Source organism: Vanellus vanellus, assembly GCF_965231255.1.
Source record: "Vanellus vanellus genome assembly, chromosome: 2".
NCBI lineage: Eukaryota > Metazoa > Chordata > Aves > Charadriiformes > Charadriidae > Vanellus > Vanellus vanellus.
The window spans coordinates 15,177,046-15,202,391 of record NC_138906.1 but is presented as its reverse complement, the minus strand read 5'-3'; the positions used below and the strand labels follow the sequence as shown (position 1 = coordinate 15,202,391).

The following is a 25,346-nucleotide window of genomic DNA, read 5'->3' as shown; positions in this document are numbered from 1 at the left end:
AAAGACTTGCACTCAAGGTCTTTTGAAGCATTTCTTGATTAACTAGTCAACTTATATGCACAGAAGGCCAACTGTCCCTCTCCTGTATTAGTTTATTCAACTAGGTAACTTTTTTTCTCAGACAGAATCACTATCTTGGAAAGGAAGAGAGAGCAGTCAGGAGGAAGTATTATTTTTCTATTCCTACTTATCTTTCTGTTTAAGCTGTAGTGTTTTTTTCTGGGTGCTTCTTTAATCTGAAGTCACAGCACAATATATTACATTAATGAACTCCATTTATTCTGAAATAGGATAAAGTGAAATCCCAGTGATGCTAGAAGAGGAGGAGCACTGAAAACCATTGTCTCTCTATGAAAAGAGAGGAAGCCCAGAATAATGTTGTGAATATCAGTAAGGGGTGATGCTCAGCTCAGAGCTTCATTTGGGAACAGTATCAGGTGTGAATATAAACCCTTTTCAGGTGATTTTAGTTAATATTCCTTTGCATATTTTTCCTTCTTCACTGACACAGCTGATTAACATAAGCGGTTTTTAAAATATTTTAATATCACTGTGTCAGAATGACAGTTCAGTCTGCCCTGCTGTCATTAAAAAAGTCCTATAGCATTATTTTTTTCCCAGTCAGCCTTACCATTTAATATCTTGAATATGTGGAAGATAATAGCTGAGTAAAATTTTCAAGGTCTACTCCAACAGAAAGATGCAGTCTGGTGCTGCAAAACTGCTATCATTTTACTGTGAGGGGGAAAGAGAAATCTCTTGCAGCTTGATGACATTTTGCAAAGTGGTAATGACTCCACTGTGCTGTGCAAATATAAAATAACACAACTGTCCCTGTCTTCTCCTATATGCACCGTTCACGTCTACCTACTCCTATGCAAGAAGGAAAATTCTCTTACAAAGGCGAGGTCAGGAAAATTCCTCCAAATAAGATTCATGATGTCACTATAAAGGGGATCTTGATACAGCTAGTATATATGCAGCTGACAAGTGCTATGGCAATTCTATAGTAAGAGTCAACCATATTAAAAAAAGTACGTAGCCTGATTCATACTAACCTGATCTCCTTCTGTGACAAGGTGACCCGCTTAGTGGACAAGGGAAAGGCTGTGGATGTTGTCTACCTAGACTTTAATAAAGCCTTTGGCACTGTTTCCTGCAGCACTCTCCTGGAGAAATGGGCTGCTCATGGCTTGGATGGGCATACTTTTCACTGGATAAAAAACTGGCTGGATGACCAAGAGTTGTGATGAATGGAGTTAAATCCACTTGGCGTCCGCTCATAAGTGGTTTTCCACAGGGCTCAGTATTGGGGCCAGTTTTGCTTAATATCTTTATCAACGACCTGGACGAGGGGATCGAGTGCACCCTCAGTAAATTTGCAGATGACACCGAGTTGGGCAGGAGTGTCGATCTGCTTGAGGGTAGGATGGCTCTACAGAGGGATCTAGACAAGCTGTATTGATGGGCCGAGTCCTGCACTTGGGTCACAACAACCCCATGTAATGCTACAGGCTTGGTGAAGAGAGGCTGGAAAGCTGCCTGGGGGAAAAGGACCTGTGGGTGTTGGTCGACAGCTGGCTAAATATGAACTGGAAGTGTGCCCAAGTAGCCAAGAAGGCCAGTAGAATCCTGGCCTGTATCAGGAACAGTGTGGCCAGCAGGACTAGGGAAGTGATTGTCTCACTGTACTTGGCACTGGTGAGGCTGCATCTCAAATAGTGTGTTCAGTTTTGTCAAATACTGTGATCAGTTTTGTGCCCCTCACTATAGGAAAGACATTGAGGTGCTGGAGTGTGTCCAGAGAAGGCTGGTGAGGGGTCTTGAGCACAAGTCTGATGAGGAGCAGCTGAGGGAACTGGGGTTGTTTAGTCCGGAGAAAAGGAGGCCGAGGGGAGACCGTATCACTCTCTACAACTACCTGAAAGGAGGTTTTAGTGAGGTGGAGGTTGGTCTCTTTACCCAAGTAGCAAGTGATAGGATGAGAGGAAACAACTGCAAGTTGCACCAGGGGAGGTTTAGACTGGATATTAGGAAAAGTTTCTTCACTGAAAGGATTACCAAGCATTGGAACAGGCTGCCCAGGGAAGTGGTTTTGTCACCATCCCTTTAGTTATTTAAAAGACCTGTAGATATATGTGGTGCTTAGGGATGTGGTTTAGTGGTGGACTTGGCAGAGTCAGATTAACAGTTGGACTTGATGATCTTAAGAGTCTTTTCCAACCTAAAAGATACTATGATTCTATGATCTATTTGAATAAGGTTCTCTGCCCCTCCCCTCTTATTCTCTTTATTGGGATTGGATTGGGCTGGGGAGGGACAATAAATATTTTATTGACCTTCTTTTTTTTCTTTCTTCTCTGTGCTCATAAGAAAAGTTTTATTGTTTAAAGAAATGTCCAGGTCAATGCACACCTGTAATATACATGAAAGTTCTCTCATACACCTGCATTTCTTTACGGCATAATGGTAAATAGGCAAAGTTTATTCTTATGCTTACATTAGTTAAATAATTCATTCTTTTGAAATACAACATTATAAACATCATGTAGTAATTTTTTTGATTCCGCATCACATTATTATTTGGAGGAAAAGATATGTCTTGAAAAGTGAATTGAAACAGCAGATCAGAGTGTTCTCCCACTTGCAAAGGTAGATCACATGTAGATGCAGTGAGATGCCAGACTTGCATCAATTCAAAATGGGTGTAAACATTTTTCCTGTATGAACAGAGTGACTAATACACAAGAGGCTAGTTTAGTAGGAACATTTAGTCATGGCTTCCTGTAACTGGGCCACTTTGTGAAACATGTAATTACACACAAGTAGCTGTAGATAACAGTGGGCTGGAAAACTTAGGACATAGTAATAGGAATGGGTGCCCAACTTTGGAATTTTAAGAAGTGAACAGCATTTCTTATATAATCCCCTTTCATTTTAAAGCTTGCCCCTCCCGAATCTGTTAAACCTCAATTTGATCGGGAGAAAGGGGTTCTGACTGATCAGTGCTGCTCCGTTCCTACTCCCTGTAAGTCTGGAGATCACAGAATCACAGAATCACAGAATTATCAGAGTTGGAAGGGACCTCTAGAGATCATCTAGTCCAACTCTCCTGCTAAAGCAGGATTGCCTAGAGCACATTACTCAGGACTGCATCCAGGCGGGTCTTGAAAATCTCCAGGGAAGGGGACTCCACCACCTCCCTGGGCAGCCTGTGCCAGTGCTCTGTCACCCTCACCGTAAAGAACTGTTTCCGTGTATTTGAACGGAACTTCCTGTGTTCTAACTTGTGCCCATTGCCCCTCGTCCTGTCACTTGGAACCAATGAAAAGAGCCTGGCTCCATCCTCCTTCAACCCACCCTTTAGATACTTGTATGCCACAATAAGGTCTCCCCTCAGCCTTCTCTTCTCCAGGCTAAAGAGTCCCAGCTCTCTCAGCCTTTCCTCATAAGGGAGGTGCTCCAAGCCCTTAATCATCTTAGTTGCCCTTCGCTGGACTCGCTCCAGCAGTTCCCTGTCCCTCTTGAACTGGGGAGCCCAAAACTGGACACAGTATTCCAGTTGTGGCCTCACCAGTGCCGAGTAGAGGGGGAGAATGACCTCCCTCGACCTACTGGCCACACTTTTCCCTATGCAGCCCAGGATTCCATTGGCCTTTTTGGCGACAAGGGCACATTGCTGGGCCATGGATAATTTACTGTCTACCACAACCCCCAGATCCTTCTCCTCCAAGCTATCTCCCAGCAGGTCCGCCCCTAACCTGTACTGGTGCCTAGCATTCTTCCTCCCCAGGTGCAGGACCTTGCACTTGCTTTTGTTGAACCTCATTAGGTTCTTCTCTGCCCAGCTCTCCAGCCTGTCCAGGTCACGCTGGATGGCAGCACAGCCCTCTGGGGTGTCAGCCACCCCACCCAGTTTGGTATCATCAGCAAACTTGCTGAGGATACACTCTGTCCCCTCATCCAGGTCATTAATGAATATATTAAACAAAATAGGACCAAGTATTGACCCCTGGGGGACACCACTGGTTACAGGCCTCCAACTAGACTCTGTGCCGCTGATCACAACCCTCTGAGTCCTGTCCCGCAGCCAACTCTCAATCCACCTCACTGTCACCTCATCTAGCCCATACTTCCTCAGCTTCCTAATGAGGATGTCATGGGAGACAGTGTCAAAAGCCTTGCTAAAGTCAAGGTAGATGACATCCACGACTTTCCCCTCATCCAGCCAACCAGTTATAACATCATAGAAAGCTATCAGATTGGTCAAGCACGATTTACCCTTGGTAAATCCATGTTGACCACTTCCAATAACTTCCTGTTCCTCAACGTGTTTGGAGATGACATCCAGAATGAGTCGCTCCAATACCTTCCCAGGGACAGAGGTGAGACTAACCGGTCTGTAGTTCCCTGGGTCCTCCTTCTTGCCTTTTTTGAAGATTGGAGTGATGTCGGCCTTCCTCCAGTCCTCAGGCACCTCTCCTGTTCTCCATGACCGTTCAAAGACGATGGAGAGTGGTCTAGCAATAACATCCGCCAGCTCTCTCAGCACTCGCGGATGCATGCCATCAGGGCCCATGGACTTGTGAATGTCCAGCTTGGCCAAGTGGTCTCTGACCCGGTCCTCCTCAACTGAGGGAAAATCTTCCACTCTCCAGACCTCCCCCTTTGCCTTCAGAGGGTGGGATTCATGAGGGACAGCTTTAGCAGCGAAGACCGAAGAAAAGAAGGCATTCAGTAACTCTGCCTTCTCTGCGTCCTCCACCACTAGGGCACCTGTCTCATTCACCAGTGGGCCTACATTTTCCCTAGTCTTCCTTTTTCTATTGATATATTCAAAGAACCTTTTCTTATTGTCTTTAACTGCAGTGGCCAAGCTGAGTACTGATTGAGCTTTGGCCCTTCTCATTTTCCCCCTACATAGCTTTGTTATATCTTGATAATCCTCATAAGTTGCCAACCCCCTTTTCCAGAGAATGTAAACTTTTCTTTTTTTCCTGAGGTCCAGCCAAAGTTCTCTATATAGCCAGGCTGGTCGTCTTCCCCGTCTGCTCGTTTTTCGAGACAAGGGGATGGCCTTCTCCTGAGCTTTTAAGAGCACCTGCTTGAAGTATGCCCAGCCTTCCTGGGCACCTTTGCTCTTCAAAACTGCCTCCCAAGGGACACTCTCGACCATGCTCCTAAACAGGCTAAAGTCTGCCCTTCGGAAATCCAAGGTTGCAGTTCTGCTGGCTCCCCGCCTTACGTGATCAAGAATTGAAAATTCTATCATTTCGTGATCACTCTGCCCAAGGCGACCTCCAATGTTGGATGACAGTTATTGCTCCATCCCTGTCAGGACATTACTCAGTTTTCTACATGGGGCTGTTTGTCTTTCTGCATTCTTATGCCCTTTCAATTCCCAGTAGATTTTCACTGCATCCAGTAAATAGGTAATTCCACTTGCTGTGACTGGTACTTCAGGCCCTGCCCCCTTCCGTGCTGCTTGTTTATAGATATTTGAACAACGTACACTGTCTCCCTATGACCCTCATTCCATCTTTTTTTCCCCTGTCAGAGACTGCTCTTTTTGAATAATCATTTTGACTGACTAATCACTTTGTCTCTAGAGATAGACCCTGATAATCTCATTTCCATTTAGTCTTTGCATCCTATGGGTTCTTGTACCACACAGCATCCTTCCTCCCAGAGCCACATTAACCAATATAACTAACATCTGCTGTATCTGGATTCATTTTTTCCAAAGTGAGGTAAGCATGTGCAATAAAGAGTTTTGAAATTCTTTCTGGGAGTATATGAGCATCCCTACACATGTACACATACTTTGCTAAGTAAGCGTGTGAAAAGAGAAGGTAGCAGGACGCAGTTAGACTTGTGGGAGTTTTATCTTGCAGTCTTGAGTTAGCCCTCAAAATTTACCTTTTTAGTGGAAGTCCCAGCGTGCCAGCTGAGTGATGGTTTTGGCTGTAATCCTTATCCAGAAGATTTAATCAATCTTCTAGATATCAACCTTGTTACCTTGAATATGAGATTTAATATTTTTATCTGTATTCACTCTTCCCTGGGATGCTGTTGTAGAATCTGGCAAACAAATCTGATATACAGGTAGCATTTCTTGTTATATGGTGCGAGATGTAGTGCAAGATTTTCAGATTCTCTGGATATTTCTGATGCCATAGGACAATACTGGCACACGAGCTTGAGGACAACTTGCGACTGGTCAGGGTTTAGTACTCTTCTTTCCTTGAAGCTGATGTTAAATGAGAGCTTAACGACACTGATGAACACAGGAAATACTCATTCAGCAGTAGTATAGGTATTCTGTCCTAAGGAGAATGCACCAGGGAGAAAAATGTTTCCGGATGCTTTGTTTCTTGTTGTCACCAAAGTTTTCGTTGGGATCAGCTTCGTCCTGCTGGACTTTAGCCACAAGTTATTGAGAGTGGGAGAACACAGGTAAGCAGGATCTGGTCACGGAATGGGAAAAAAATGGGTCAATCTGTATCAGATTTTAGGGAGTATAAATGAAAGTGATTAAGAACCAACTTTCATACCAAATTCGTCCTAGTTTTATGATTTCAGTTACAAGTGAAGTTAATTAAGAGAAGTACCATTCTATAGGATTTTTAACTTCAAGGGTTAATGAGTCTGAACAGGTGTAAGAGATTAGATGTAGCTGAGAATAGCAAGCTGGCAGAAGAAAGTACCGATGTTTATTACATTCAGTCTTTTCTTGAGGGATAAGAAAAGAGAAGAAATCACCTTGCCCAGGAAAGAAGTTTAAGAATATGTTTTTTGTAGTATAATCTATTCTTTTCATAATTAGCAGTTCTTGGGTGATTACCTGAGGAGGCTGGTTGTGCCAGATAATTAACTGAGTAGCCGTATATCATATGGGCATCCTCTATTCTTTCTAGTGTCAGAGAAGGTTAAGAACCAGTCTTTTTGGTCTATGGTAAATGCTAATTGACATCTTATTTTACTGGAAGGGCTTGTCCCCAGTCAGAACAGAAAACTGCATTTTTGTAATCAGCGGTTGTGGCTGCCCTTAATTGGCAAGTCATAGCCTTGTCCAGGCAACTTTCTCTCTGTTCTGTAAGTTCTGTTTTTTTTTTTTTACTCAGGAGATAGTAAAACAGACTGTAGTATTTTGTCAGTGGCTGGAAGTGGTGCATTTCCTTAACCTGTGGGAAAAAATGTATGCCTGGTAGGCTTGAGTAGTAAGAATAAATTCCAACCCATTTTGGAATTGTTTGAGTGTTCAGAACTAGGGAACCAGCATGATCAAGGATAAAAAGGGATATGCATTCAGGTGAACAATTAGTTAGCATGAGAAAAAAAAAAACTTAAAAGAGGGTATCTTTCTAAATTGCAGAGAAGAGCAGTTCAAATGAGTTTTCTGTGCTACATCCTTTTAGATTTGCTGGGAAAAGAGAAATGTGATATAAAAATCAATATTTCTCTCAATTTGATAAGAATTTTTGTTTACGCTGACAAGGTTTTTCAAGTCTCGATTGACTGATCTCTCTTTGACCTCACAAAGCCCTTGATATGTGCACACACACACATACATAACTTTGGCAACTGGTGCCAGAGTGACCAGGCCCAGCCCAGGTGTGAGTGAGTACATAGTTTTGCAAGTAAGCACATAGAATTACAATCATATCTCTCAACCTTAATTGCCTCATAGAAAATAAACACTCCCAGTTACGTGATCTCCCTTATTGCCAGGACAATACAAATCACGAAGATCTGTGATAAGACCCTGCTTTTAATGAAAGAGGATTGCATTTCTCCTCAAATCCCCCTCAGTCTTTGATGATTTGAGAGAGGGGCAACTAAATTAAATCGAGTTTGAAAAGCAAGAAAATTGAAAAGTCTCCTAGCACCTCTCTTAGGGTCAGGGTTTGAAAAGCTTTGAGAATAAGATGTAAAAATCTTCACTCAGTCTGTCAGCGTGGGCTGGGACCACTCGGTCTTGCTCATTCTCTGAGAGATGCTGAACACCCTCTAATGCTCTGCACTTCGGGACTGCGGAGGCTCAGCCTCCTCCAGAGTTTCACCTGGGGAAGCCTGACTTGGGCACCGCATCAAGACTCTGCGCGTCTGTCCTGCTAACGGGACGTTACTGGTTTTCATGCTGTGTATATTTCAGTGTTAATTTCTGCAGATTTCAATATTAATTTCTGCAGTACTTCTCTGAAGAAGTACTTGTTGTTATCCCAGACAGGTAAGGCATGAGCAAGGTTGCATTGGTGAAGTGGTACAACGAAGAAAACTGTAATCCGTGCCGAAGTATTGTGAAAGATCCACTCATTCAACTACACAAAGGTGCCAACTCTTACTGTGGTTTTATACACTTCGTACTGGTTGACATTTGCAAACGTTCAAAACTGGTTAGACCTCTTTTTCACCTCTATGAAAGACAATGAGATTATTTAAAAAAATTAAAGGCTTAAAATAAATGTATTGTTTTGGGGATGACTGTTTGCTTTTAGCGAGTAGTGAGGGGAAAGTCCCCTGCTTCTAGTCAGGAGGTGGCCGTGTCCTGCTGGATGTTCAGCTCTAAGGGCCAGGCAGCAGCACCACAGTCACCTGCTCCACCGCATGGACAGGACCCCGCTCTTCTGTGTCCATCCATATGTCAAGTGGCTTCTTGGCTGTTCCCGCTTTTAGCTGACCATCACGGTGGGTAGAAAGGCTGACCAGGATTTCTGATACTTTTTCCATGGTCAGTCTGTGAGATGAGAAGACTTTTAGCTTTCCTTTTGCCTGTGAGTGAGTGGCCCCAGAGGGAAGGAGAACAGTGAAGGTGACCTCTCCTCTGTGGGGATGGGTGTCATGGTGGGTGGAGGAGAGGTGAAGGGTGGGGAACTTCCATGCAAAGAATCTGTCCTCATTTAGCCCGCAGAAGTGAAACACAAAGAAAGATTAAGAACAAAAGGAACAAAATAACCTGCTCTTTGCCTGCATACCTTCTCACGGGATGCTACAGTTGCTGAGGGTTTTTATCAGATCCCTGGTAAGCAGGCTATAACAGAAATTACCTTTCTAAAGCCATATTTATTAATTGGTAATGTTACAGGCTTGTTATGGCTGTGGCCTTTGAGAGAACTTCCACCTGCTAATAATGTGGCTGCAATTCAAATAAGAGCATTGATGTAGAATTCTTAAGTGATGGTTAAAGTACTGTAGGTAGCTGCTGTGCTTGCAAAAATGAATATTGAAATGTACTGTCCAGCAGGTATTACCTTGCTTTGAGAGTTATTTTCAAAGACTAATTTCTAGTTATAATCATAGATTAATTCACATCTTCACAGTCATTGAGTGCACATATGCATGCACAGGAATATTCAAGCCTAACTTCCAAAGCTTGACATAATTTTTAACATAAATCCTGAAGTCAGCCATATTTAGAATATGGAAAATAAAAAAAGAAAAGAAAAGAAAAAGACCTTGCCTACTGGAGATGCTTCAGCCAGCTCCTCCTTATAAATAATATATGTATATAACTGTACAATCAGCCACCTGTTTCAATATGTGCTTTCCAGTGATTTCTCTGTGCCTTTTTGTTTGCTGCTTGGAAATTCTGTGAACCTTTTTGTGGGGCAACATTGCTTTCCCTGCGGGTGCCTGAGAGATGTACGGTGTTTCTTGCTGCTGTCTTTCAGTGGCTGTCAGCAGGCAGCTGGCCAGAGAACCTTTATTTAGCAAACGTGAACAACTGGAGAATTTTTGTTTGCAAGACTGACGGGACCTGCCTCAATTTACTGAGAGCGGTAACAATGTTTCTCCCCCACTGAATAGATCTAGCCTGAAGCTCCCTGACATTAATAAATGACTAGATCAACCTCTCTCACCTCCCTATGTTTTTCCAGCTATAAGTGTGAAGAATAGAAAGTGAGACATGAGTAATACTTGCTGTAATTTGATTTAAAAGTTGAAGAAGAGCAGGGGAGAAGAGAAACTCCTCTGTTAACTTGTGTAAAAGCTACAAGTTAAAATGTAGTGAGAGACTTACTCATTAGCTAAATATGATTGTATTATGCTGTCTTTTCTGGAAGGAAAGCATTAGCAATCCAGCTGTTCATTTGTATTCAAGACGTTTGTAAGATTAAGCTGTATGAAACATTTAATCTGAAAACAACATTGAGTAAAACGTTTTTCAGTGTGAGGATGGAAATTGGGACCAAAACTCACTGGAGAGACCTTGTTTCCAAAATGAGTGGGGTGAATTTTATTTCAGCAAATTTACTAAGAACTAGTGACGATCTGGGAGCAGAAATAGGATTCTTGCTGGGGCAGTGCTGAGCTGAGCTCAGACTGCCAGCTGTTTTAGGAAGTCTTTGTCTTGATCAGTTTAGGACATTTCTCTTTCTTCCACTTGAGCCACTCGGGGTTAAATGTCAGTGCTGGGAAAAGAGCAACTGCATTTTTGTACAGTTTATTTATAGTGACTTCAGTGTTTTGTTATTAATTTGGAAATTCTCAGTTTCTTTCTAGTTCACTGGCTAATGAATCTTACTTTCCTTCCTAGTTCCTTCTAGACCTTCTGTGGTGAGATGCACAATCTCTCTTTCTCTGCAAGGCAGAGGTGTACCCAACAGCTGTGAGAGATTTTTTGCTTTTTGGTTTAGAGGGAGCCTGTGAAAACTTCATGTCTATTTTGTGTATATTTTCCTCCTGCAATCCCTCTGGTATTCAGTTTAATAAAAGCAAATGAATTTAAAAAAAAAAAAAAGAAAAAAGAAAGTTTAAATCTGGTTTAACTAAACACATGGAATGACTGACTTTGCATGAAAATGGACTTCTCTGCAGGATGACCCTTACCTTGAAATATTTGCTGTCTTTATAGTATCTTTTGACAAATCTCAGATGCCCTTTTGGGTCATAAAGAAATTTGACATCAGGTGAGAAAAATTTTTCACTATAAGAGTTTGAGGCTAGGAGCTGAACCCAAGGTTCCTGGGCTCTGGCCTAATGCTTTAACAATGGGGATGTTGCATGTTTTGTCTTGTATACCCATATTGTTAATAAAGCCCATACCTTTGCTCTTTTTAGAATCATAGAATAAATATCCTGGGTTAGGCGAGACCCATGAGGACTGTCGAGTCCAACCCCTGACTCCACACAGGGCAAACTAAAAGTTAAACCATACATGTAAGAGCATTGTCCAAACACCTGTTGAATACCAACAGTCTCGGGGCCACGATCATTTCCCTGGGGAGCTGGTTCCAGTGCTACACCACCCTGTCAGTGAAGAACTTTTTCCTAATATCCCATTTGAACATACGACTCTTGCAGTGAAGTATATATGCGATGTCACCTTCAATCACCTTGAAATAACTGACGTGGAATACGGAGACTCCTATTAGCTAGGGCAGGTTGCAGGGGCACAGGGTGCACAGATTGTCTGTCTGTGGCATTAGCTGCCTGGTGTTGTCTCAGGGGAGCTGGAAACACTGGTGCAGGTTCACAAGTCTCTTAATGGTTTACACCTAACTTCTTGGGAAACTGCATCTTCTCCATCAGTCGTATCAGGACTGCAAAGACTGGGGGATGTAACCTGGTACCTTTGGGATTCTTAGTCGGGAGGATGTTACCCTTCAGCATATCACCATTGGGAGCTTCTTGGTTTTAATACCAACCACTCTTGGGCTGAAATAAAAAAAAGCTGATCTCTGGACCAAATGGACGTCTCCGTCTACCTGGTGGGATGTGGGGAGTCCCTGACAGACTGACATGTATGAGGAAATAAAAGTGCTGTTTAACTGTCATTTCATTTCATTGCTAAGTCTGGGAGTGTAGAAGTCCTGAATTCCGCTTTTATTGCCATTCCTTTTTTTAGCTTATATCACAAGAATGATCAAGGTTGAAGTAGGACAGATGTGAAGAACCTCTACTAAAAATGGATAACTAAAATATTTCAGAACTGGGAATGAATTTACCCTCAGTCTTCTAAGAAAGAGAGATGTAGTTGTCCTCTCACAAGCGTAGGGAACTTTAAGGCAGCATTTTCAGAGGTGAGTGTAGGTTGCCGCAGTATTTCAGTATCCAGTGGAGACATTTTGATTGTTTACAGTTTAGTAAGTACTGGGTAATTACAAACCGGTGCACAGCATTAGTCACTTTTGAAACATTTGCCCAGCCATGAAACAATCCTGAGACGGATTTGGAATGAGAATACAGATTTCACAGGACGCAGTCACTGTGTTGAACAAGTTTATTGATTAATAATAATCTTAATTGCTTGTATATATGCTTTACAAGAATTGGATTACAATCTGAGATTTGTAATTTGTATGTGATATTCATATACAGATTGCTGAGATTTTCTGTTGATTAGACCTGGTGGGGAGGAAGAAGTCCAGCTGTAATGGTTTTCCAAATTTTACTATAAATTCAGCTGAAGTTTCTAAACTGCATCCATTTTGGTTGTGTTTTTAAGCTGCATTCATTGTGGGTGGAAGCAAACTTTTCATTTATATGTTGATTTTCATTCTGTGATACTTTTGCTTGAAATAGTGCCCTCATTATTTACAAATATAAACATTCTTTTTCTCTAGTGAGGGAGTATGTCACATCCTGGTTATATACATTCAAAACCAGGCTTGCCAGCATTTTCGCTTCATATGAAGAGGGTTAATTATGAACTAGACTACAGATCTCAAATACATCAGCAAGCTAAGTAGCTGGTGACTGCTGCAATCAGTTAACTGCAAGGAAATGAAACAGGACTTATTTACATTTAGAGTGATGCCTGAGTTCTTAATCACCTCAAAGCATTTAAAAATTAACTTTACTACCAACAGCTCAAGAGGCATAATGAACCCCAGGAGGGAGTTTTCTTCTCTTTCATTTTCATTGAAGCCGTCTATTCATTTACATCAGACTACTCTCACTCCAGTCTGTTTTCCTGCTAAAACCTCAAAAGTTTCCTTATTTCATTTTCTTAAATAACTTGTGGTTCATTTGGTATGCTTCATCATAAATTAGTATTAAAACTGTGCAAGAACTCTTGGCAACTGCTGAAGTGCACGCAGCCGCAAACCCTTTAAGGACAAACAGAAGCAAACAGCTTAATATTTCTGCGTTTTGTTGTAGATGTATCTATGTATTAAAAAGGCAACAAAATAGCTTTAATTATCATCTTCGTGCTTTCCTGAGCTTTTGCACCTGCACAAGCACATTTTATGATTTTACACATGGACACACTCACACTCCAGAAAGGGGGCTACGCTGTAATCAGATAAGCAGCTAACAGCCTGACCAGTAATGACATTTGACAATTGGCAATTTAGAAGATGGAAGCAAAGATATTGAAACTAGTACAAATTCTCCAAGCTTTCCACCATAACTTTGTTTTATCTTGACTCTTATTTGCCCTGAATCCCCTAATAGGAGCAAGCCTTTCATAATATACTCAGCCAACCCATTATTTCTATATACTTTTTTTTCCATTGCTACAAACATGAAGCACTAACACCTCCAAAAGTGGCCTGTTCCCTTGGGAAAGGTCTTAGCTATGAGGGGAAAAAAAAAAAAAAAAGTATTTTCTTTGGAAGTTTCCCTTTAAGATTTGAACTATTTTCCTGGGCTATTTACAGCTGAAGTGAAGGTGATATTTTGAGAGACAACAGTAATGAAGAGTGCAGCAATCCAGCAAAACTTAATAGGGGTAAAGCTTAATAGCAGAACATTTTTTTTTCTTTTTATCAGTGATTTAATGGACAAATTGAATTTTGGTGTTTATACATCTATTAAGATAAGTAGAAGTGCTAGCAGTGCAGATTTTTTTTTTTTTTAATGTATAAGAGACAGCATAATAGTACCATGGCAGTTTTAGCAAACAATAGATATGTAGTTACAGTAGATATGTGCATGTTTATTTAGTAAAGCTCTACTTTTCTCATTGTCTGCTTCTTTAATGAAATTTTAGTCATAAATCTAACAAACTTATAAATGAATTGTTGTGACAGCTTTTGTTACCTGCACTTTTACAAAGCAATTAGTGTACGCAACTGTAAATCTCAGGTCTCTCATCGTTTAGGCCTCTTGGGGAATAGTGTCACCAAACCGAAGCAAGGTGTTCCAGCCTACAGCTGCAGATTGTGGGGCATTTGAGCCACCATGGCTGCCAGAGAGAGTAATCCTGCCCCGACTGCCTCCCTCCTCCTCCTCCTCCTCCTCCTCCTCCTCCCGCTGACCTGCTGCGGCTGCTTGGTAAATCGGATACTTTGGGAAAATAAGCGGTGTTAGCGCTTGTGCAGCCTGGGGTAGCGTGGAGCTGGAAACAAGGGCCAAGGAGGGGACAAAGAAGATAGGGTCTCTGTTTTCTGATGACCGTGTCACCTCAGTGCTGTCAGACTGTGGCCTCAGTAGAGAAAAAAAAATATACTGGTTGCAGTTAAGAGGAAAGAAATGTTTTAATTTAAGTAACCTGGACACCAGCACTACAGTTGCAAGGGAGGAGTGTCTATGTTTATGAAACAACTATAGTTCAGGCTTGTAAATCCTTTTTCAGTCAGGAGGGTAGCCATTCTGCAAACAAAATCTCTATCTTTTTACTGAAGTGATAAGTACTCCGATTTGGAGACAGATGGATTTTAGCGTGTGCTGTCCCGGGGAAAGATGTGACTGCTGATAGCCGTCACCTTGGGGGAGGCTGGCAGGGTATCTACCCACCTCGCTGGTGAAGCTTGAGGGATTGTTTCCTTTCTTAGCCTGAAGTTGCAAAGTTAATATTACTCTTTATCTCTGCAGGAAGTGGAATATGACACGTGGCGAGGCTGGGGGCTAGTCGCTTCAGCTATCTGGTTTGTAAAAGAGCCAGAAAGTTTCTTACAATGATTTAAAACAAAAGCGCATTGTTGTGTGTATCAGTAACATTTCAGATCTCTAAAATGATTCTCATGCATCTTTCTTGTGATGGACCATGTTGCCTGTTGGATTTGATGTTGTCTTTCAAAACTAATAGCTCATTTCCTCTTTACATGTCAACTTGTCCTGAACTCTAGGGTTTCTGTAAATAACTTATTTACAGAAATAAAAAGGCAGAGTTTGTATTTTTTTTAAATTAATTTGCTTACAGTTGAGTAAAAGATTTTAACCGTTTTCTTTCTTACCTATCCTACCCTATTTTCCTATCCTATTTCTAACCCCTTTAAATTTCTTTTTATTTTTAATATCTCCCCTCTTAGGAGCCCTGACCAATGGTAGAAAAGTCCACAAAATCTTACCCTACCGTTTCAATGCATTTTGAAACAGATGGTTCTGCAGCAAATCAGACTGGGCGGAAGGAATGAGCAGGACCCAATTTTTCATTTAATAATATGTGAGCAGCCCACTTTCCCCATAGCGAGTACCGCTCACCTCTGCTATTAGTTGCTGGATAAAAGCTCTGAGGAGAGTTTCTCGCCCTTTTTAATTCTCCAGCTGTTTGTTTTCATAACTTTTTTTTTCTTCAAAGTTAAGTATCTTTTTTTTTTTTCCTTGCTAGAAACCATAGTTGTCTCTGGAGTTTACCTCAATTTTCCTCTCTAAAACCATCTATAGTTTCATCTCGTTTTATATTTGCTGTGTGAGAGGAACAGATCGGGCTGGCAGTTCAGTCAAACTCTTTCCAGATGTTTACTCTGTGAAAGGCTTTCTTGCAAAACAATACATTTTAAAAGTTTTTTTTCAGTATGGTTTCATAGAGGTTAGTCTTTCTGGCTGGTATTACTTGTAGCCAATGGTGCCTGAATCCCTTTTGATTGAGTTTTAAATGACTCCTGATATAAATGTCTTCAGGACTCCTGTCAAGCAGTATACTACTATTTCCCTGTCCTCTATTTCAGCCAAAACCTTGTAATGTAGTTTTATTGGTTGTGACATTGATTTTCGAAGCTTTTGTAATGTACAACAAAACGTTATACTCTTTCAAAACAGCAAGCATTTATTTGAAAATACATCCTTTCATCGACTTCCAGATATTATTTGACTCTGACTAACAGTGGAGGTGGCCTGTGCGACCATGTTTGATGTGATATATAGTATTAAGTCTTTTGGCTGAATTCACTGGTAGCTTGTTAGAGACTTTATGCAATAGTTTGACTCCACACTTTTTCTTTTCTTGGCTCTATTTTTTTTCTTCTTTCTTCATGTTTTTGAAATTTGGGACAGAATTTAAGGTAGATTTCCAGCTGGGAGAATGAATATCTCCATTGCCTAATACAAAAGCAGATAAAATTACTCTGGGAGGATCTAGCAGGAGTTTGGGATGCAAAAATACTGAAAACATTCATAACTAGGGAAATTTCACTCATTCATTTCCTATTACTCCCTGACCTTCCTAAAAATGATTTTATGCGGAGCATGTTCAGATATCAGAGCTTTGTAGGAAATAAATGTCAGGTAACAAATTGCTGGGAATTAATTATCCAGTGTGCTAACAGAATTGTTTGGATCCAGGTACTCCTCGGGCACTGTCAGCAGAAACAGAGCTGAAACTCTAATTCCTGAGTGTTGCCTGCTACTGCAGATTTAGTGTCCTGCTTCACATTGTTTGTACTGAAGGAGCTAGAAAAAAGCTGCCTGGCAGCTGACTCCTTTGGGAACCCCTGCTAAAATGAAATGTATATTTCATAAGGCCATCCCAGCGAGCAAAATTTTAAGAAAACATACATTTCAAATGAGTAAGCAATTGTCTACTGGGAAACCGTATATGGAGCTTTATTTTTAGATATATATACTTATCTTTCAGTGTGGAGAATTACACACATAACCTGCAAATAGAGAACATCTAGTTAATGCTTAACATCCATCTAAACACAGCCTTGCAAGATCAATTAGTAAACACTATAGAAAGAATATTTTCTGCATAAGACCCCCTTTCACTAAAGTCAAGTCAAAGCTCTGCTGCCACTGGAGAGTGTTTTATTGACATATAAACTCTGCAGTGGATCTGGTTGGGTATTCCTGGGGAGCACATTTTAACTGGAGTTACCTGCAGTGGCTTGAAGGTAACAGTATATTTGGAATACTTTCAGATATTGATATGTATTTGCATGACACAGTTCCTGTAGTCATAATTCAATGCGTGTAGGTGGGTTTGTTTAAGGTTTGTCAGAGACTGGACACACAGTCCAGTTTATTCTCTTCTGACTTTAAACACCAGGGGATAGATGCCTATATCTGAGCCAGTTATTCTGGGCTCCCTTTATTACCAGTGGGAGAAGTAGATACTTTTGTAATTTATTCAGATGGTTTGGTTTGGATCCGTGCTTAGGATGAGATGTCTTAGTCCCTGGACTCGGTCATCTACATTGGCTATGCAGAGACTAGAATGGCTGGTTCAGATCTAGATGTCTGTCTCCAGCTGAAGTCGTAGAAAGTCTACCAATGCTGGCTAGCAAGACATTTTTTTTCTTTGGGATAAAATCCTACAGTTGCATCTTTAATATTAATAATTTGATATAATTCAGTTTGGTTTTATATGTTTATGTGGGAATATTGGACCTGAGTGATAAAGGAAGAAAATTTGATGAATTATTCAATGCTTTTCTGTTTATTCACTTCTATAGTTCAACAGAGCTATGAATAAAGGCATTTATGTATGTGTAGATATATATATTTGGAAAAAATCTTTGGGACAAGGTGAACAGAGTGTTTTCTTTGGTGCTTTTTTACACTGCATTCAAGCTTGCTCCTAAGACACCTTTTCTGAACTTATTGCATCAGTGTAGAAGAATAGATTGTCGAATATGCCAAAGAACAAAAATAAAATAAAGTAAAAAGAATATCTTCAGATATTCAGACCCTTCATCCTTTTAAATCCTCTTGCATTTTCAGAAAGCACTCAGATCTTACCTGCTGTCTACAAAAAATAGCCACATTAAAATTAGCAGCATTCAAAGACAAATGAGAGGATCATCTCAAACATTTTAAGGTACACAGCACATCCTGTACTCATAGGTACATATAAAACTGATCAGCAAGTCAGGGGTGGGGTATTGTGATTCTTTGTTAATACGACTACACAATTGTACCTCTTCTATATAGATAAGTGGGCTCCCATAAACAATGAGAGGCATATATGGTTTAAAATGTTTTAATTCCCCTTTGTTCTTGCCTTGTACTGCTCTCTGAGCAGGAAAAAGGGTCACTTGAGGATTAAATGCAGTCAAGAGAATGCTCTGACAGGGCTGAGTTTAGTCCATCTTTCATGTAGGAAGAGTCACTGCGAAGGGGATCCTCTGCCATGTGCCAGGTCTCGTGGGAGGTGTCCCTGCCCGTGGTGGGGGGGTTGGAACTCGATGTTCTTTAAGGTCCCTTCCAACCCAAACCATTTCATGATTCTATGTTGCATGTCCACACCGCTGCCTTCTCTGCAAGGGGAAATCACAAGTTCAACAAATCAGTATAAAACTAGAAGGTTCAGTATAAAACTAGATGTCACTTTTTTTTTCTGTCCTGTGGCAGAAGAATGGAGTCAGTATTTAAAGTGTGTGTAAATGGGCAAAATGTCAGTGTATGCAGTCTGGTTAAAACTCAGCTGCTGCTCAGTGTGAGGCTGGAGGATGGGCCATTCAGCGTTGGGAATGCAAACACAGAAGCTGTGAAGATAGAAGATGACTGATGGTATAGGTCTAACTGAGCACGAGCAAGAGGAAAAACTTGTTTCTTGGATAGTTCCTATTTTCCTGACACTTGGTTTCTTTTTCATTTTATCTTTTTTTTTTTCCTTTGTAATATGTCCGCTGCAGCTTAATGGGATACTCAGGTGGACAAGGGATGCAGGTCCTTACAGTTCACTGGACTTAATTCTTAATAGTTTTCAGCTTAAAAAAAAAAAAAAAAAGGTCACTCTTGCTCATACATTGATATTACAACTCTTTTTTTTGTTTGTGGTTGTTGGCGTATTTTTTCAAACACTTGTGTAATAGTGTATTAAAAAGGTATGGGGGGGGTAGCTGTAGGTAAACATTGATACATTGATTCTGACCACTGTGTAGTGTAAAATTTCTATTGAATTTGATGTATACAATACATTTTCTATATAACAATCTATTTTCTTTTTTTCCTATACAGGAACTACCTACATTTAGCATTTGTAACAATAAAGAACCCATGTAGGTCATCAGATGTTAGATCTCCTTCCTTCCCTTGCAATGTCTTTTATTTCTGAGCAACATGGCAGTAACACGAGACCATGACAGTCTTTATAAAATGTGTACTTTAGCGAACAAAAAAAGATTATGAAATTTCTGATCAATGCTCTGAGGGATTGTTTTTGCATTGGTATTGTATTACAAATGATAGACTACATTGTAACTTAACAAAGGCATGTCTGCTCACTTCCAGCTGATGGTGTCAAAAATAACTTTCAGTGGTAGCGTTTTGAATTGTTAATTGTCCTGTTGTTCTATGCTGAAATCCTTGACTTAAATATTTATGAGGGAATCGGTTCTACGGTGCACTACATTAGTGCCCTGCAATACGGCCATGTAAGCAAGAGTAACCTTGATTATTCACGTGCTCCCAGAGACCGCGGCAGTGCTTGGGAGTGGGAAGTCTGAGCCCCCGGATACTGGGGGTTTGCCTCTTGCTCATTTTCTATGTCTCATTCTTTCTCAGCAGATCAAACATTCCCTGAAGTGTGGTAGAAGGCAGGAAGAATGACACTTGCTAATTTGAATTTCAGAAAGCACCTAAACCACATTCTGATCTCCAGGTAAGTGTCTGTGAGCCACTTGGCTTTGACACTTGTTAAAACTTAATCACATATCTTTTTGGTGCCAAGCTACTGTACGCAGACCAAAGAGAGGAGTATGCGTGTGCGTGTGCTCCTGTTTGTGGGGGAGGGAATACTTTATTTGTTTTTATAGAAGATGTGAAGTGAAAACAACATCACTCTGGAAAATATGAGATCAGCTTATGAAAAAGGAGGAAAGATTTAGTGACAACTGAAAACCTTAAACTACAGGTGACCTGATGCAGTTGCTCTATGCGAAACCTCAAGAAGGAAACATCTGGGGACGTGTAATTTGCTAATTTAGATCAGGCATTATTTTTATGTATTCATTCTCTTCCTCTTCCCCCAAAACTGCTTTTTAAAAACACCCTCAGGCATGTCATGGGCTGTATCAAAGTCCTTTCTTAAGCAGTAACTGTCAAATGTGAAGGAGAAGGAAAACAAATAACGTATTCTGTATGTCAATAGTAACTAAACAGGTTGTCTCTGTGAAGATCTGGATATCTCCGAAGAGGCTTGGAATTTGTTATCTATACTGTGAAACTCAATATTAATCACATGAAGGGTGTATCTACTGACCAGTGACTCAAAATGAAGTCTTTTGCTTTAGATGCATCGTCATAATTATTAGCCTGAAGACTGCAAAATATTTCCTGTGCTTTCACCTGTATTCGAAAACAAATTCATTTCAGTCTGGACTGGGCTGCTCCTTTTGGAGGTATTTGATCCATTGAGTTTTGCCTGCCTGAAGGCTTCTGGGAGGTTTGTTGTGCATGATCTTGCTCAAAAATTGCATACACCAAAAGGGCTATGCTGAGATAACCACTTATGTTTGTCCTGATGCAAGATTTACTCACTGCCTACTTTAGATATCAGACTGCGATACAGTCTGGTGCACCGGAATTCAGGAGCCTGCGTTCCTCACAGAGTCGGGGTGGGCATCTCTGAAGGATGACTTGTGCAAACTGTCAAGGGGGATGGAATGAATATGCCTCAGTGTGTTTGTTTGCAGCCTAAATATATCTGATAAACATTTTTTCCATCAGTTTCATAGTATGTTTACTAATAGCAAAGTCAGATGGCATATTTTATACTTAAATAAATATGGCTTAATTCACAAAATGGAACGAATTCCCAAGCTCCCTGACACGGGTACTGCGTGGGACATGGAGCACAGCTGCAGTTAACACTGTGCATGCGATTGATTGGTGATGGGGGAAAATAGACCATTAAATGCTGTGCGATGCAGGTACTGGCGATGCTGCGTGACACTGCCGAGGGGAGCAGAGGTGTGTGATCCCTTAAGCATACTTTCCATCAAATAATTAAATGCAGCAGTCCTGCTGCATCCCATTTCCTTTCTGGAACAGGATGATATACAAACGCTTAACAGTCTTGAACTGTGTAAAATATTGTCAGCAGGTATAGCGACCTTGTCTAGGATCTTCAAAAGTAAACCAAGAAGGGTGCAAAAGAGGAGAGTTTGTTCTCCCCATTCTTGGTGGACAGTACAGCAAACCGTGTGCTTAAGCTGTAGCAGAGAAGACTTCTACAGAGATACGACAAAAGCCTTTCTAAGGAGCACTGAAAGGGGCTGTGTGAGGCAGTGAAATTGTCATCCTAAAGAACGTCTCACTTGGCAAAACACATCTGTTGTGTCCACCATGCGGGGCTGGGCTGCCGTTGAGTTGAGCCCGCGGTGAGCGCTGGGAGGGAGATGGTGTTATTGACAGCTGAGACGGGAGCTGCAGGGAAAACCCAAGCCCTATTCAGGAGACGGCCTGCTAAAGAGTGCAGTTTTGGCTGGATTTTTTCTATGGCCAGCACCAAGACTCCTCAGTTTCCGTATTAGTGGTCTCAGCCCTCCCTGGCACGCAGCCTTGCTTTAGCAGCGGGGAGGAGCGAGGCAGTGTTTGTCAGCAGAGCGATCCAGCAGTTGCGCTCGCTGCCAATTATTCAGACAGCCTTCAGGAAGGGCTTGTTTACCAGAAGAGTTTTCTTCAGTGATTTCCCACCTTGGAATGGAGCGTGATCCTTTTCACATGTGTTGCGAGCGCTATTTATAGCTGAGCAGCGAGAAATGCGCTTGCAGCAGAACTGACAGTCATTCGATGCAATGTATGATTTCTCCCCAACCCCAGACATAATAAACACAACCTGTGATATACATTTTATCTATAAACACAATTAATCGCAGTGATTAATTCTCATGATCTCTTAGCCTGTTAATAAAGTGAAGAAATATTGCTTAACAGGTATGATAATGGGTCGGGGAAGGACATTCCTGAATCACTGTGTTATGTACTGTGGACACATCACTTTGCCTCTTTGTGCTTGGTGAAGTCCCCAGAGATTACTCCATCTTCGTGAAAGTACTAAATAAATATAGAGTCAGGTCAAGATGTTCTGGAGTTAAGAATGTCATCTGCAGTGTGCAATATTAGTCTGTTTTCATAATGGTTCCTAATGTGCATATTTAATATTTTTGAGAAGGCAATTTTTTACTACTTTTCAATCTATTAATGCATACATAGCGTTTTCTGGCATTCCTAAAAAGGCACAGTTTTGTCCTCAGTGCAAAACTGGGCTTTAAGGAGCTTATGGTGTAGACATTGCTTGTCACTCTGTGATTGTGAAACGTAAGCTGGCAATGGATGGTGTGCAGCTACTTGAATGGAGCTTGGAAAAGATGTAATACCTCTCCTTCGATCTTCTGGATCGTGTCCTGTGTCCAAATAAAGGAGAATATGGGCTGGTTCCTTAGCTCCATGGATCTCCAATCACATCATATTGTGACCTACAGATCAAAACTGAGGCCAAGATTGTAAGAAGCCAGGTGAGACCTCCTCCTTCTCCTTCCCACCTGTCTGGGGTTTCTTTCTCCCCCTTTGGTACACAGTGTCTGTATTCTCCGCTGGGCAGCAATGAGCATTTTAACAAGGCACTGCACAAGGCAAGAGGGAGAGGGAGACCCAACACCTTGCTTGCAGCACACCATACAAGTGCTAGCTGCAGATTTGCCCTAAAGGACCTTATTCTTGCTGACAAGCCCTTATTTATGGAGGATGTTGTAACACTGGTTTGCAAATGGGGTGATTGAGATGGCAAGATATCTGGACCTCAAAGCCTCACAGCACTGCTGAAGGCATCATCAAGGCTAAAACCCCTGACTGTCCACCCTCCCACGTCACCTCTTGCAGCACTCTCTGAGGGGCACTGGAAACCTCCTGTGAGGGGAGGTTGTGTCTCCGAGTGTATCTCCGAGGTATGCCCTGCAGCTACAAGGGATGAGGCACTGCTGCCCCTGGGACCGTCCTGCTGTACTGAGGCCTGCACTCACCATCAGGCTTGCAGACACTCGGTGGCTGGGCTGGCAGTGGTGGCATCTCCACAGTTTGTCTAGTAAGGGGTCCCATCACCAATGAGCATCTCTGTACTTCCTTATCCTTCCTCCATGAGAAGGTGCAGCCTCTATTTGCAAGTTCAGACAATGTCAGAACTTGGGAACCAGTGGGGAGGGCTGACAACCACGGGAGCTGCCTCTGGCCACGACCCTGGTTCTTGCCCTCCTCCCCTGCCATTTGCTACGAGACCCCATGTCTTATGTAGGGTTGCATGGTAGGCTCATAACATCTGCAGAGTGTGGAAAAGTAGGAGGCTGAGTGATTGATGACTTATTGCATGCCACAAAACCTGCGGCACAGGTTTTTCTTTGCGCATACCCATAGGAGGTAGAGCTACATATGCTGGGAGTGACCCAAGCACCTTTGGTGTGGAGGCACACAGGATATTCTGGACACCCTCGGGAGCTTTCTGTCTGAGCAGTGTAGACACAGGCAACCCCTAAAAAGTCACAGTTCCATTTTTATCTCAGAACACAAATTCGAACCGAATCCAACTCTGGATATCCTGAAGTTGCTTCCAGACACCAGGCTAAACTTCCGAGAACTGAACAGGGCACGTGAAATCTGAAGCCAAGTCTGAGTTTTCCAGATTGAGCCAGGATCTAGTTAGAAAAAAAAAAAGAACATCTTATTTATAATAGGAAATGGGTACTTGACTAACAGGGTGTGGTATGTATTTGCAAAGGCTTCGGAGTGAGAATCAAGCAGGCTGGTTGTGTGCAGGCTGGTTGTGTGCAGGCTGGTTGTGTGCAGGCTGCATCTGAGCAGACGGGCTCCCTGTATGCAGTTCTGAGGCCAGCAGGCGTGTGCTTCTTAAATCCGTCTGCCCACCGGAGCAAAACCTGCACTCACAGCTTGAAGGTCTGCTGTATACGCCTCGGGTATTGCAGGATGTATATAGGGTTTGAGTGGAATGTGATTCATGAACGGATAAAATAGAGACAAATTATAGGAAAAAACATTGAAAGGAAAGGAACTGGCATTCAGGAGGACAAGGAAGACAGGCAGCACAGGGGCAGTCTAACGACGTGTCAGACCCAGAGGCAGCTCTAAAGCTCCAACACAATTATTCCTGGACCAGGTTGTCTTAGCTGCTTTGGCATGTGGTCCGGTAACTGGGAACGTGGAGTAATGATCAGAACAGCAGTACGTTGTGGTTTTGTACAGCTCACCACAAGCTCTCTCTTTCCTGTCAGAAAGTATGTGTGTTTGTTTTTAAAAATAACTTTCAAACCTCTCTCAAATACTATTTTTGATGACACCGATTTTGGAGAAATCCAGTCAATGAAGTAAAGAAACTTTCTAAAATATTCTTTTCTCATAGTGCTACGTTTTGTGAGGAGAAAATGAGTCCCTAGTAGCTCACTTACATTAGAAAAGATGTGTATGCACAGATTTGTTCTAAGTACAAAAATCCATACTGACAAGTGTGATCTTGTGAATGCTTTTTCTAGTATACCTCTACCAATGTGAGTAAAGTTGTGGACGATTTGTGAGTTTTATGAGACCGTAGCAACAAGGACAAGTAAAATGTTAGCTTCTTTTAACAGCAGTTGTGCTTTGCTGTTTCCCATTATTTTCAAGAATAAGAAAAGTGTTTTATGAAAGAGAAAGCCTTTCAGACATGCAGAATTTCTATTGATGTCGGTGCTACTTCTCCACACAGATTGGAGAGGTCTGTTTAACAGCGCATGTGTGCTATTGAGGCACTAGAAAGAGCTGGAGATGAAGGAGATCACAGGCTTAATAAACATCCCTATGTTATTCCTCTCACAAACATTAAGGTAAGAAGTGACGAAGACCTGGAGGCTACAACAAAGTAGAGAATGTTTGGATCTCGTTATGTCAGTGAGGCTGGGGACCACCTTACCTCTTAATAGCCCAAGCTATAGTTTTCATTATTTCAGCTCTATGAAAAACTGAGAGGAGTATCATCCAGACTGCTTAAAGGATTTGCCTCCACATGGTATGCTGATACATATATGAAGTCTATAGGTTTGTCCATAACCATGCTGGCATGACGTAGATATCATCAACAGTATTACATAAATAACGACCTACTGAAAAATCCAGAGTGGGAAAGAAAGTGATAAGAATTGATATTTCTGAAATAACAGACATGTCAAAGCTAAGAGCTGCAGGATACAGGAATTGATTTTGGTTTATTTACTTTTTAATGTGAAGAAACAGAAAACTGTTGAGCGTGC

At 41.6% G+C, this 25,346-nt stretch overlaps 1 long non-coding RNA gene across 1 annotated transcript in view; it reads left to right on the top strand.

Annotated features, from left to right (window-relative positions):
* The window catches only part of LOC309668607, a 47,769-nt gene extending 27,453 nt beyond the window's left edge, over positions 1-20,316 (top strand). The window contains exons 2-3 of the long non-coding RNA XR_014268859.1: positions 19,618-19,714; positions 20,204-20,316. This is a non-coding gene — a long non-coding RNA (uncharacterized lncRNA). The remainder of the gene's footprint in view (positions 1-19,617; positions 19,715-20,203) is intronic.
* The last annotated feature ends 5,030 nt before the right edge of the window (positions 20,317-25,346 follow it).